This window comes from Eumetopias jubatus, unplaced genomic scaffold (assembly GCF_037043125.1).
Source record: "Eumetopias jubatus isolate StellerSeaLion01/CBP00866 unplaced genomic scaffold, mEumJub1_p1.0 scaffold_3, whole genome shotgun sequence".
NCBI classification, from domain to species: domain Eukaryota; kingdom Metazoa; phylum Chordata; class Mammalia; order Carnivora; family Otariidae; genus Eumetopias; species Eumetopias jubatus.
The window spans coordinates 61,211,756-61,225,207 of record NW_028274809.1 but is presented as its reverse complement, the minus strand read 5'-3'; the positions used below and the strand labels follow the sequence as shown (position 1 = coordinate 61,225,207).

General features: G+C 36.2%; 1 protein-coding gene and 1 pseudogene across 2 annotated transcripts in view; both read right to left on the bottom strand.

Annotated features, from left to right (window-relative positions):
- Positions 1-13,452, bottom strand: part of TLK1 (tousled like kinase 1) — a 152,294-nt gene that overhangs the window by 106,684 nt on the left and 32,158 nt on the right. The window contains exon 2 of one of the 2 annotated variants that reach the window (XM_028122433.2): positions 5,446-5,494. The exons of the other annotated variant lie outside the window; for it this stretch is intronic. The gene's annotated coding sequence lies outside the window, so the exon portion shown is untranslated. The remainder of the gene's footprint in view (positions 1-5,445; positions 5,495-13,452) is intronic. 2 annotated transcript variants of the gene reach the window in all.
- Positions 9,445-10,209, bottom strand: LOC114223483 (small ribosomal subunit protein eS6 pseudogene; annotated as a pseudogene).

The window sequence follows — 13,452 nt, the reverse complement described above, 5'->3', positions numbered from 1 at the left end:
TAAATAAATAAATAAATAAATATCTTTAAAAAAATGGGAGGAGGTGGCACAGTCAGTTGAGTGTCCATCTGACTCTTGATTTCGGCTCAAGTCATGATCTCAGGGTCATAGGATTGAACCCCATATTGGGCTCTGCACCCCATGTTTGGCTCTGCACTCAGCGCAGAGTCTGCTTGAGATTCTCTCTCTCCCTCTCCCCCTCCACCTGTCTCTCTAAAATAAAACTAAATTAAAAAAATCTTTAAAAAAAAGATGGGCAGAGGACATGAATAGACATTTCTCCAAAGATATGTAACTGGCCAACAATTACATGAAAAGAGGTTCAATATCAATCATTAGGGAAATGCAAATGAAAACCCACGACATACCACTTCACACCCATTAGGATGGCTACTATAATAGAACTGAAAATAGTAAGTGTTAGTAAGGATGTGGAGAAATTTTGAACCTTTGTGCACGGCTAGTGGGAATGTAAACTGGTGCAACCATTGTGGAAAACCACATGGCAGTTCCTTAAAAAATTAAACACAGAATTACATATGATCCAGAAAGTCCACTTCTGAGTATATACCCAACAGAAATGAAAGCAAGAACTAGAATAAATCTTTATACACCATGTTCATACCAGCATTATTCACAACAGCCAAAAGGTAGAAGCAACCTAAGTGTCCATCAATGAATGAATGGATTAACAAAATGTGGTCTATGCATAAAACGGAGTATTACTCAACATTAAAAACAAAGGAAATTTTGACACAGGTCACAATACAGATGAACTTTGAAGACATTACGCTAAGTGTGAAATAAGCCAAACACAAAAGGACAAAAATTGTACAATTCCACTTACATGAGATTCCTAACAGTCAAATTCAGAGACAGAAAGTAGATGATGGCTGCCAGAGACAGAGGGGCATGGCGGAATGAGAAGTTAGTGTTTAATGGGTAGAGTTTCAATGGGGAAGATACAAAAGTTCTGGAGATGGATGGTGGTGATGATAGTACAATAATGTGAATATACTTAATGGCACTGAACTGTACACCTAAAAATAGTTAAAATGGTAAATGCTGTATTATGTACACTTTACCACAACGCTTACAAATAATTTTTTAAAAATAAATAAATTGAACTTCATCAAAATTTTAACTTTGCTAGTTCAAAAGACATGGTTGTAAAAATGAAAAACAAGAGACATGGAGAAAATATTTATAAAACATTTATGTGCTATATACTATTTCTACTTTTTGGCTTGGTAACCGGTTGATGGGATGGTCCACTGAAATTTAGCAGAGAAGATGAGGACCTAAGTCCCACTTTGACCTGAACCAACTAATAATGTAGTATTTTGTTTAACCCTGTTTTTGTTTCTTAGATATACAGCTTCCTCTAGGACCTCAACCCTCCCCCATGAGGTCCTAGAGGAAGCTAAACGCTCGAGGAAAAACAAACAATTGGTTTCTAACCAAAACTCCTACAGTGAGTCCCAACCTCACTAATAGTTCTTAACACCGTCTAACAAGTTTTTACAACTTATTTTTTTTTAAATATTTTATTCATTTATTTGAGAGAGAATGAGATAGAGCATGAGAGGGGGGAGGGTCAGACGGAGAAGCAGACTCCCTGCTGAGCAGGGAGCCCGATGTGGGACTCAATCCCGGGACTCCAGGATCATGACCTGAGCCGAAGGCAGTCGCTTAACCAACTGAGCCACCCAGGCACCTAGTTTTTACAACTTTTTAATAGCAATGTATGCAAGAACCCCTGGTATAATTCTTGGCAAATAAAAGATGCTTAACAAATATTAGCATACTTGTCTAATTAAACATTTTATTTATCTATTAGAGAGAGAGCACAAGCTGGCGGGGGAGCAGCAGGCAGAGGAAGAGGGAAGCAGGATCCCCACTGAGCAGGGAACTCAACATGGGGCTCGATCCCAGGACCCTGGGATCATGAACTGAACTGAAGGCAGACACTTAACTGACTGAGCCACCCAGGCGGTCCTAGGATACTTGTCTAAATAAAAATATAACCTTGAATACTAGAGCCTTGCCTCCCAAAATGCAGTCCATTGACCAGCAGCATCTGTTACCACCTCAGATGCTTGTAAGAAATGCAAAATCTTGGGTCCCACCCCTAGACCTAGCAAATCAGAATCTGCATTTTAATAAGATCTTCAGGTAATTATTATGTGCATTCATGTCTGAGAAGCACTGCTATAGAATCTGGGTCCTCAAACTTTTCCTGAAAAGGGCCCAATTGTATTTCAGTCTTTGCAGGCCAAGGACAAAAACATGTAGATACTTACATAATGAGAGAGAAAAACTTCCTATAAACGTTCTATTGACAAAATTCAAGATATAGTAACTATATTTTATATTATAAAATATAAGTTTGCTGATGAAAAAATGGAATTGGGATAACAATTTTAGTTTCCTATCATCAAAATCTATTGCAAATATTCAACTGATTATGTTGATCAGCTTTCATGTATTTATCTTTGAAATGTCTTCTCTGACAGATAGGTACTGCTAAATACTGGTATTGACCCACAAGTACATGATTTTAATGAGTATATTCATTACTTTGAAGGCAGCTATAGAAGTCTCTTAGATTCTTTTGATATTTGCTTTTCAATATGTCACTACACTGCAGAATAAACACTTCCAATTGGAAGTTAGGTAGAAGTTCCTCAAGTGCACAATTAAAAATGGATTTTGAGATATGGAAACTTTCTTTGCGCTTGCATCAATGTCTGAAAAATGTTGCTGGAACTGTAGTTTGATGGTGGAAAATATATTCACGCAAATTCATATGGGAATGAAGATCTCACTTTGACAGAAGAAATGTATAAAGCAGCTTGATGTTACTTGTGATTCAAACATCAGTTGTCACTGAAATGACTTAACTGCAGCTAAAGTTCATATGTAAGCACTATTTTGCCTCATAATTTTATGTTAGATTCATTCATAAATATTTCTAAATCTTCAGAAAAAGCTAATTTCCAAAGCCAATCAGTATTTGACAATAGTGGTTGAAGGTCATCCTGCTTCACTCAGAAAATTTCAATATCAGTCCTAAGCTCAAAATATTGTAAAACAATTTTACTATACTAAAGCCAGTCAAGATATCCAGCTTCTATGGCCAACAAAAACTCACACAGCTGATGCTAATTAAATCCATGAGAGCAAATGAAGAGCACCACCGACAATACTGATTCAGTAACACATGATAAATTCAAGTATTTTCTGCAAAGTACCTACTTTATGAATAACACAACAAATAACCATAGCTTTGAACACCTCACATTTTTTTAAAGATTTTATTTATTTGAGAGAGAGAATGAGAGAGAGAGAGAGAGAGCACACATGAGAGGGGGGAGGGGCAGAGGGAGAAGCAGACTCCCTGCTGAGCAGGGAGCCTGATGCGGGACTCGATCCTGGGATTCCAGGATCATGACCTGAGCCGAAGGCAGTCGCTTAACCAACTGAGCCACCCAGGAGCCCAGAACACCTCACATTTTTATAAGCTTCGTAAAGTTATCCAACTAAGCCTTTTTCTGTTCCACACATACTTTTACCACCATCAGTTTTAACACATCTTATCAGATTCCACTTCAGATTGTACTTAGTGTTTTCTCAACTTTGAAGATATTCTTGTGTGTAGTTGTTCTCTACAGACTATTCACAGAGTTTAATTGTTCTGCCACTTCAAATCTGGCATTGACACCTTGAATAAACAACAACTGAATAGTATCAATAACATCTGTCAACTCAGCAAGGGCCAAGGAAAACCACTATAAATTACTTGCCTTGTTTTTAATTTACTGATGTTGCTTCAAATGTCCTCAACTCTTAAATCAACTGTTCTTGCCAAAAAATTTATAGTCTAAAACAAGTTTATTTTTCTGGACACATTTTTTTTTTTGCTGCAATCAAATACAATTTAATTAACTCACCATCAGTAAATGGCTTTCCTTGCTTGGCTAACAAATGAGCCACTTGGAAACTTATTTTGGTGGCAGCCTCATTTTCAATTTTTATTTTTATGAAGAAATTATGCTGTGATAAGATACTCCATTTTAAATTGACTGTTACTTTAAGAAAATAGAATTGAGAATAGTGTGGTATATGCTTAGTCTAATAATGTCAACATATATTCTTCTCTAACAGCTACAGTGTCACTGCATAATAAAAAAATGTTTTGCTCTCTAATTCAACAAAATAATACACACTCCACTGTGCCTTAAAAGCATGGCACTCAGAGTCCATTTTTCTTTTCTTGTTTTGACATGATAGATATGCACTGGTATAAAAAAATAAAACAAATATTGCAGGCTGGCAATACACATGGCACTCAAAACACTGTCAAGTTAGAACAGCAGCACTGAAATTTGTAGTGCACCAAAAGCTGTATGAAGTGATAAGAACGTCACAACTACTCTGCTCTGCCATTATAATGCAGAAACAGCTGTGTTCCAATAAAACTTTATTTATGGGCACTAAAATTTGAATTTCACATATCATAAAGTATTGTTCTTTCAATTTTTTAACCATGCAAAAATAGGTACTTTTCTGACTCCTGCTGTAGCAAACACATTTCAAAGATTTTAATTTTTTATGGAATCAAACTATTTCTGACACTTAACAGAAATTTGGTCCTTAATTACAAGAGATGAGATTTTCTGAAGAATATGTAATTTCACTATAATCCACTAAATTCTTTATTATACAATAATATACTTTTGAAAAAGAAATTATAAAAGCCACTATAAAGACCATATCATCCTTAAAGAATACCCATCTCTAAATACAACCACCCGTGTCTCCTAATTATGCTACTATTCTTACTAAACTGCTCCATAAAATGTGTAATAAACCCAAAATTTCACATAAAAAATATAATGAGATGTCACTACCCAAATTAGAGATCACATCCTATTCTTTTTTTTTATAAAGATTTTATTTATTTATTTGACAGAGACAGACAGCGAGAGAGGGAACACAAGCAGGGGGAGTGGGAGAGGGAGAAGCAGGCTTCCCGCCGAACAAGGAGCCCAACACAAGGCGCGATCCCAGGACCCTGGGTCCACGACCAGGGTGCAGATGCTTAACCAACTGAGCCCACATCCTATTTTATAAAGAAAAAATTTAGGGAAACGTAAATGAAGGCCACAGTTTTACCCATTAGAGAAGTATGTCATGGCCCCTTCTAATAAACATTTTCTCTCTCCCTCTCTTACACACACTTACACACACACACACACACACACTCTTTCACTCACTCAATAGATGTTAGTTATTATAAAACTAGCCTCCCAAGGTGACCAGGCTAAAACAGATGCATGTATTTAGACATAGTATTAGTTCTGGTTAGTCAGCATTACTTTATAGTTTTATCACCTTTTTATGACAAGGAATCTATCTTTCATTATATCATTTTTTAATTACCTTAAGACTTCATCTTCCTTGGCAGATAGTCAAAACAAAATCACGATATCTAGAAAGCATGTTAATACCAGAAAGGTTAATACCAGTTACCAAAAAGTAAATGAGTTTGCTCACTTAGACCTTTCTAATAAATTCAACTGCTACTAAGCCATTGCCTTACATTTTTAAATTTAAAACTTCCTGAAGTCTGAAAATATTTTAACTCATTCCAGATTTTAATTGTTACTTTTTATATTTCATCTGATAAGCTTATTTATACAGAACAGTTAAGGTCTTTCTTCTATTAATACTTTTCACATTATACTTGATAAGGCAAAGAACTCTGATTAAAACACAAATACCATGATAAAGTTAGAAATTATTTCAACAAGATAAAATATTCCATTGAAATCACTCCTTTTATTTTTTAATGCATTTCAAAGTATAGGAAACAAAAAGAATTTAAGAAGTCTACACTGTTCAACACTCCAGAATTATTTCTGACTCTTGTCTTTAAACATCCATTTCAACATGGTTAATAGAATATATCTATTTTCAAATACAGTATTTTGTATCATATATTTAGCAAACATAGCTATTACTTTTGTTGACTACATTACATTCTAACATTTATTCCACAGCTTGATTGCCAATTTAAAACCAAATACCCTAATTTTTTGGTACTTAAATGAACATGTTAAATGAGCTATCACAAAAGTGGCCCAATTTCTTTCATAACCTTTTCCCCCCATGAATCTAAAAAAAGATCTCCCACATTTTTTCCCTCGTGATTTTAAATATTAGCATTTGGAAATTTAATCCATTTAGAATTTAATTGTATATAGCTATATTTTTTTCCAAAGGAAAATGTCATACAATTTCTCACAAATGCAACCTTTCCCACTGATCTGAAATACTTCTCTAGCCATCTATCATATTCCCACATAAATATGGGTCTGTTTCTGTACTTTATTCTGTTTCACTAAACTATTTGAGCTATACACATCTTATCCATCTACCTACACATATATGTATTGTATATATACATATATATACACACACATAAGTACACTCTCTTTCAGACACACACCCCAAATATTTCATCGAGAATGACTGAAAAGAGTAAGCATAGAAAGCCAGATTCCTGAATCTAGTATATACATTCAGTTATATAAGGCTGTGGTAAAGAAAAGACAGGTCTGATCTAGAACCACTCTATGTCAGATTAATACCTCACCTTATCTTTAAGATACTTAGTCATTTTAAACACTTTTTTTTATAATCCTTACAGCAAAGAATTCAGACATACTCAGACTAAATTATTCATATAAAAAATAGCTTGCATCAGAGTAAAGCACAGAGTTTTGGTTTTTGCTTCTCTGCCCTGTCATGACCTTAGAGAATTAATAATAATTTAATTTCATATTTTATTCTTATAAATAAAAAACATCTGACAGCTAATTTTTCTTTCATCAGAAATAAATACACAAATAGACAAGTTGTGTAAGCATGGCCAAGTTCCTTAGCCATGTTTCAGCTTCTTTATATATAAAACAGATAATAAAAGTATGTACCTTATAGTTGTTAGAGTAAGATAAGTGTATATGAAGAGTTTTAAACTAAACCTGTCACTCAGTATTCAATAAATGTGAGCATATATGTATGCTACAATATAAGTGCTCAATAAAGACTGGCATTTATTATGTACATAATATAAGCTCCCTTCTAGCTTTCTCCCTGTGGTTAGAATTTCCTGGTAGGTAAAATGGCATATACTTCAATGCCTAATTTTTTTGTTAATGTCAAAGTAACGTAACTAACTCCTATACCTCTACCTTCTTTAAGCTTATAATAATTTGCTATTTTTAGAATCAATTTTCTCATATACACACATGTATACATATACACATATATGCATGTACATGTACATATGTGTATACATACATACATATATATATGTATTTTTATAGTAGGCTACTTCTCTATTTTAACATCCTGTTCTCATCTTAAGGAAATTGAGATACTGAGAGATTAAATCATATTACCTATTGTTAGAACTGATAGCCACTCAACTAAGCACCCCTTATTCCAAAAGAGCAGTCCAAAAGAAGAGTGTAAGAGTGTGTGTGTGTGTTTGTGTGTGTGTGTGAGAGAGAGAGAGAGAGAGAGAGAGAGGAAGAAAATGAACACGCATGTGCTTATATATGTAAAAAGCAATGTTTTCTAAGAAAGGTCCAAAATAGGAATTTGGTAAAACCTGGACTAGTTATTACTTTCTTCTTATTACTACAACGTCAACTGGTATCCTATCCCTAACCTAAGTACTAATTACTCAAGAATCTTTTTTAGTTCCATGCTTTTTCCCCATTATTAATGTAATAAATGCTGGCTGAAATAAATCATACAGAAATATAAAAACGAAAGCCCCAATACTCCCCTGTTTCCCAAAATCCCACTCCTCAGAGGTAACCATTTTGATATACCTTCAAAAGGACAGTGATGACTGACTGCCCCGCAGTACTCCTTTTTGGTCTGTTCTATCCTAATAGGGCAGGGTGAAAGAAGGACTCCAGAACAGTTACCTCGTACAGTCCATCTGCAGCAGGGAAGTAAACCTCTGACAAGGAAGTTGCATGCACTCTACATAAGAAGTCCAAGTTGAGCACTATCCACCTTTCAAAACACTATCTGAAACAATGTATTATAATAAACAAGGATAAAATATTCTAGATGTTTATACAGTGATTTCAACACAGGCATTATTTCACCAACGTCATCTCTATCATATCTTCAAAAGACTCTTAAAATGGATTTCTGTGGACACTTATTGTAGCAAAATAGCTTTAGGGTTAAGAGCATAGGCTCTGCTGCCAGAATCCCAGCTCTGTCCTCATCCATAAAATCCTGGTAATAACAGAGACTACTCAACAGGATTCTTATGCAAATTCAATGAGATGATACTGGCAAGCCCTTAGCAGGTTCCTGGAATATATAGCCTCCATAATTTTTACTTACTATTACTGAGTCCTAGAAAAATAAGCAACTTCCCCAAAATTGCATGCCAAGTAAGTGATGTGAGAACAGAAAGCAACAAAAGGATATTAACAAACAGTAGAGCATTCCAGTTTACTCATTTTCAATTTCACTAGCCTAAATCTTCAAAGAAGAAAAAAATAAAATTTTTAAATTAATAAGCCCAAAAGATTTCCAACAAAAAAACCACTCTGCTTAGGAACCCTACCTGCTCTAAATGTCCACACAGACATGTTCAACATAAATTATGCTGCTCAATGAAAATAAAAACAATCTTTAACCATCATTACCAACTCTAAATTACTGTACAACTCCAGAGAATGCCAAAAGTTTTGGCGCCAGATACATAAATGAGTGCATAAACCCATTAAGATCATAACATTCCTCTAGAAAGATACATTTCCAAAGACCAAATCACCCAAGATACAAAATTTTTAAATTCTAGTAATATTTTCTATTACCGTCAACCTTAACAGAAATGCCAACATGTAACTTTAGTTTTTAAAATATTTATATATGGTTTTATATTTATATATACATAATATTAATATGTATGTATTTAGAGGGGGGCAGGGAGATCCAAAAACAAAGAGGAGGGGGAAAGAGAGACAGAGAGAGAGAATCTTAAGCAGGCTCCAGGCCCAGCGCAGAGCCCAATACAGGGCTTGATCTCACAACCCTGAGATCATGACTTGAGCTGAAATCAAGAGTCAGATACTCAACCAACTGAGCCACCCAGGCGCCCAACCGACTTGTAACTTTAGAAAAATATGTAAGTAAATCAACTTTAACAAAGGATGAGAAATTGTGATTTTTAACAGGGTGAACCACATGAAGTTATATTCAAACATTTTAAATATATAAAATAGGTTTGTAGGGTTCAAACAATTTACTTGATGACCAGAATGGTCTAGAGTATAAGCAGTCCTCTAGTATCTTTTTTTTTTTTGATGTCTGATCGTATTTACTTGTCACTCATAGAAACTCTCATTTTTGACTGGACTCAGACTTAAAGGTAGAAGCTCTCAGAGAGGACAGCCTCTGTCTCTTGGCAACCTGTTCCTGGCGTTTTTCTTTGGCCTCCTTCATTCTCTTGGCCAAAAGTTTAGCATATTCTGCAGCCTCCTTGTTTTTCTTAGTGTGCTGCTTCTTCAAAGCAATACGCCGCCGTTTGAGCTGGAGGACTCGTGGAGTAACAAGACGCTGAATCTTAGACGCTTTGGTTCTAGGTTTCTTCCCTTCTTTGTTTAGGGGCTTTCTCACAACATACTGGCAGAGATCATCTTCTTTAGAGAGAGTCTGCGGATTCTGCTGGCTCTTTTGGACCCCAGGCGACGAGGCACAGTAGTATCAGGGAGTCCAGGAATATCCTTCTCCCCTTTTTTTTTACAATGACCAAGTTGAGAACACTGAGATTGGCATCCACAATGCAACCCCAAAGAGATTTGCGCTTTCTCTCTCCAGTCCGCCTTGGTCTATAGCAGGAATGCCCCTTACTCAGCAGCAGGAGGACACGACCATGGGTCAAGACACCCTGCTTCATGGGGAAGCCTTGTTTGTCATTGCCACCACTGATTCGGACCACATAACCCTTCCATTCTTCACCCAGAGCATCAGCAGCAACTTCTGTGGCCATACACTTCTCATAAAGGTACGAAGTTTGCGTTCATCGTCCACTTCAATGAGTTTCTGGCAGCCAATAGCTGGGAAAGAGATGTTCAGCTTCATCCTGAAGCAGCCTACCGCCTCCGAGGCGCCATGAAAAAGAGCCTCTAGTATCTTTACAAATGATTATGACTGCCATTTTACAGAAATTCAATACAGAATACAGAACTCAAAGAAATTGTGGGTCACATCATTCTCATACATTTTTAATTTGTGTATTATTTCAAAGTTGCCAAAATGGAGTGATAAATGCAAAGCCTTATTAAGTTTATATCTTATAAGGTTGGCCCTCATAGTCTTCCAGCAAATCTGTACATTTAAAAAGTCTGACTTATACCAAGTTTTCTTTCAATTATAGTTAATTTTCTAACTTAACATTTATTTCCCAATGTCAAGTTATTTGTCTTATGAAGAAAAGGACATGTACCTTTATAGTGACAAGAAATAAGCAATTTCACTTCTTCCCATTTTTACTACTGGTCATAAACCCCAAATTGGCAACAATAAAGAAAAATGCAAAAATGCAAAAAATCAGAGCCTAAAAATCCCACTCATAGTCCTACTACACAAAGATAACCTAATCTCAACCACACTCAAGTTTTCTTCCAGTCTTTTTTCTGTTTACTCTTTTTTAAAGACCTATTTATTTATCGGGGGAGGTGGGGCATAGGGAGAAAATCTCAAGCAGACTCCCTGCTGAGCACAGAGTCTGACTCCCAGATCGTTCTCACCACCCTGAGATCATGACCGGAGCAGAAAACAAGAGTCGGACGCTTAACTGACTGAGTCACCCAGGCGGCCCATTTTTCTGCATACTTTTTATCCCTTGATTAACTTTACACTTTTTATAGTAGCCCCTGGCATTCAAAGATGTTTCCACATTCATAATTTCAAAGATTTGCAAAAGACCCTAAAAGTGATGACATAATAAAATTAATTATTCGCTGAAGTGCTGCTAAAACGAGAAACTTATATAACCTCCACCCATTCAATTCTCAGTCTGGGTTTGATTTTCCTTATAGGTAGTCATATAGCCTGAAAGTCATATAGTTATCCCAACCCCACACCAAAAAACTATTTTGTTTTTGAAAAATCTTTCCCCCAAATAAACCTGATTAACAATGTTAACGATGGAAGTGCCAGTGGCAGTTCTTTGCCATAAAAAGAAACTTCAGATAAATTATAAATGTAATTTATGTAAGTTTACTGCATATTAATGCTACTACTCTACACAGTATCCACATTTTAATAAAATTGATTTAAGTTTCCTACAAGTAACTTAAACTTTTGTATTAAAACTGATGACTATCAAACTGTGTGAGGGGTATGTTAAGGTTCACTGCAATATTCACTCTACTTCAATAAATTAAAAAATGTTCCCATAACAAAAAGCTAACAACTTTTTATATTTTCCTACATTTTTGTGAGGGAATTTGTCTTTTTTATTTTTTTTTAAAGATTTTTATTTATTTATTGAGAGGGAGAGAGAGAGAGAGAATGGGAGAGAGCATGAGAGGGAAGAAGGTCAGAGGGAGAAGCAGACTCCCCGCTGAGCAGGGAGCCCGATGCGGGACTCGATCCCGGGACTCCAGGATCATGACCTGAGCCGAAAGCAGTCGCTTAACCGACTGAGCCACCCAGGCGCCCATGAGGGAATTTGTCTTAAGGGCATTTGCAAATTTCAGAACTAAGAAAGCTGTCTGATAGCCATCACTGTTAAGATTCTACACTAATTACTATTTTGTATCTTATGTTCTTACAAAAGCAATTTTCCACATTATGACATGTTTTCATGAACATTTCATGACTACCTAACATTCCATTAAATGGATATACAGTAATATATTTAATCATTCCCCTACCATTGGCGATTCAAGTAGTTTCTAATTTCCTGCTATTAAAAAGAGTGCTGCAACAAACATCATTCTACCTAAAATGCTGTTTGAAATTAGAATTATTTCCTTAGAACAATGACTCCCAAAGCCTAGTAGGAAAAATGTTATTTTTCCATATTTATTTATCTCTCCCAGATCCACCTCACCAATCTCCATCCAGAGTCAAAAGGTAACTGTGCAGAAATGAGTTTACATAGCAAGTGTGAGGATGCTATCTTTAGAAAGGCCTGCTGAAGAGTAATTCCCACCCTTCCCTAACTGATAAGGGTGGCTCACAGTGCCTACACTGTTCGTGGAAACAATGTGGTTGGTATATGCTAGGAATAAGGTACCCCCAATTAAAACCTTGTATGTAGAATCTCTAGTGAACTTCCCCAGACAGACACATTGCACACATGTTGCTGCATTTTCATTGGGGGAAGATTATGTACTCTGTGTACCCCTCTTGTGAGGGAAATAGCATAAGAAAGCCTGTGTATGGATTCCTCCAGACTCTGCCTATGTTTTCCCCTTAAGATTCAGCTGTGTATCTTCACTATGTTGCTGCAATATACAACAAACATGAGTACAACTATATGCTGAGCCCACTAGCCTTTCTAGTTAATCTCTGAACATAGGGGTAGCCCTGGAGACACATTACACAGTATGTAAAGCTCATTCAGCCTACCTGACCACTCTAAAACAGGCTGAGAGAACATCTGGTCACTAGTGAGGCACCACATTCATAGCCCTAGGTAAAAACTAGAGATTACCCTGCTATTTGAGGTTATGGAGAACCTCAAGTAAAGATAAATTTCACATATTTCCCTGCCAAGACAGGCAAATGCTTTAATTCTAAAACTCCCTAGCAGACACAGTAATTCTGAGTCTGCAGCTTTATCAGTGAGATGGCCTATCTCTTCTCACTAGACTATAAACTCCAAAAGAACAGGAATTGGGGGGCGGGGGGCTATTTGTTCACTGAATATCAAGACACCTAAAAGAATGCTCCACACATAGAAGACTCTCAATAAATATTTCTTGAATGAATAAATGGATATTCTCAGGCATCCCCAAATTTTCAAACTAAAGAAACCTGTTCTAAAAGACAACCAAATCTGTATTTCAGCTCCACTGCTTTAGTAACTCTCAGCCTCAGTTTCCTCATTCATACAATGAAAATAGCCACCTAATTTACTGGCATGAAGAGGAATACAACATATGGGTAAACTCCTCCTGGCATAAAACAGACATGTAATAACATGAATAGAACTTATTTAGAAAGCCAAGGAAGCTCAATAAGAAAATCAACATAATATAAAAAAATTAAGGGCACCTGGGTGGTGCAGTCAGTTAAAGCATCAGACTCTTGGTTTCAGCTCAGGTCTGATCTCAGGGTTGTGAGATCAAGCCCTGCACTGGGCTCCATGCTTAGCGGGCAGTCTCCTTAGGTTTC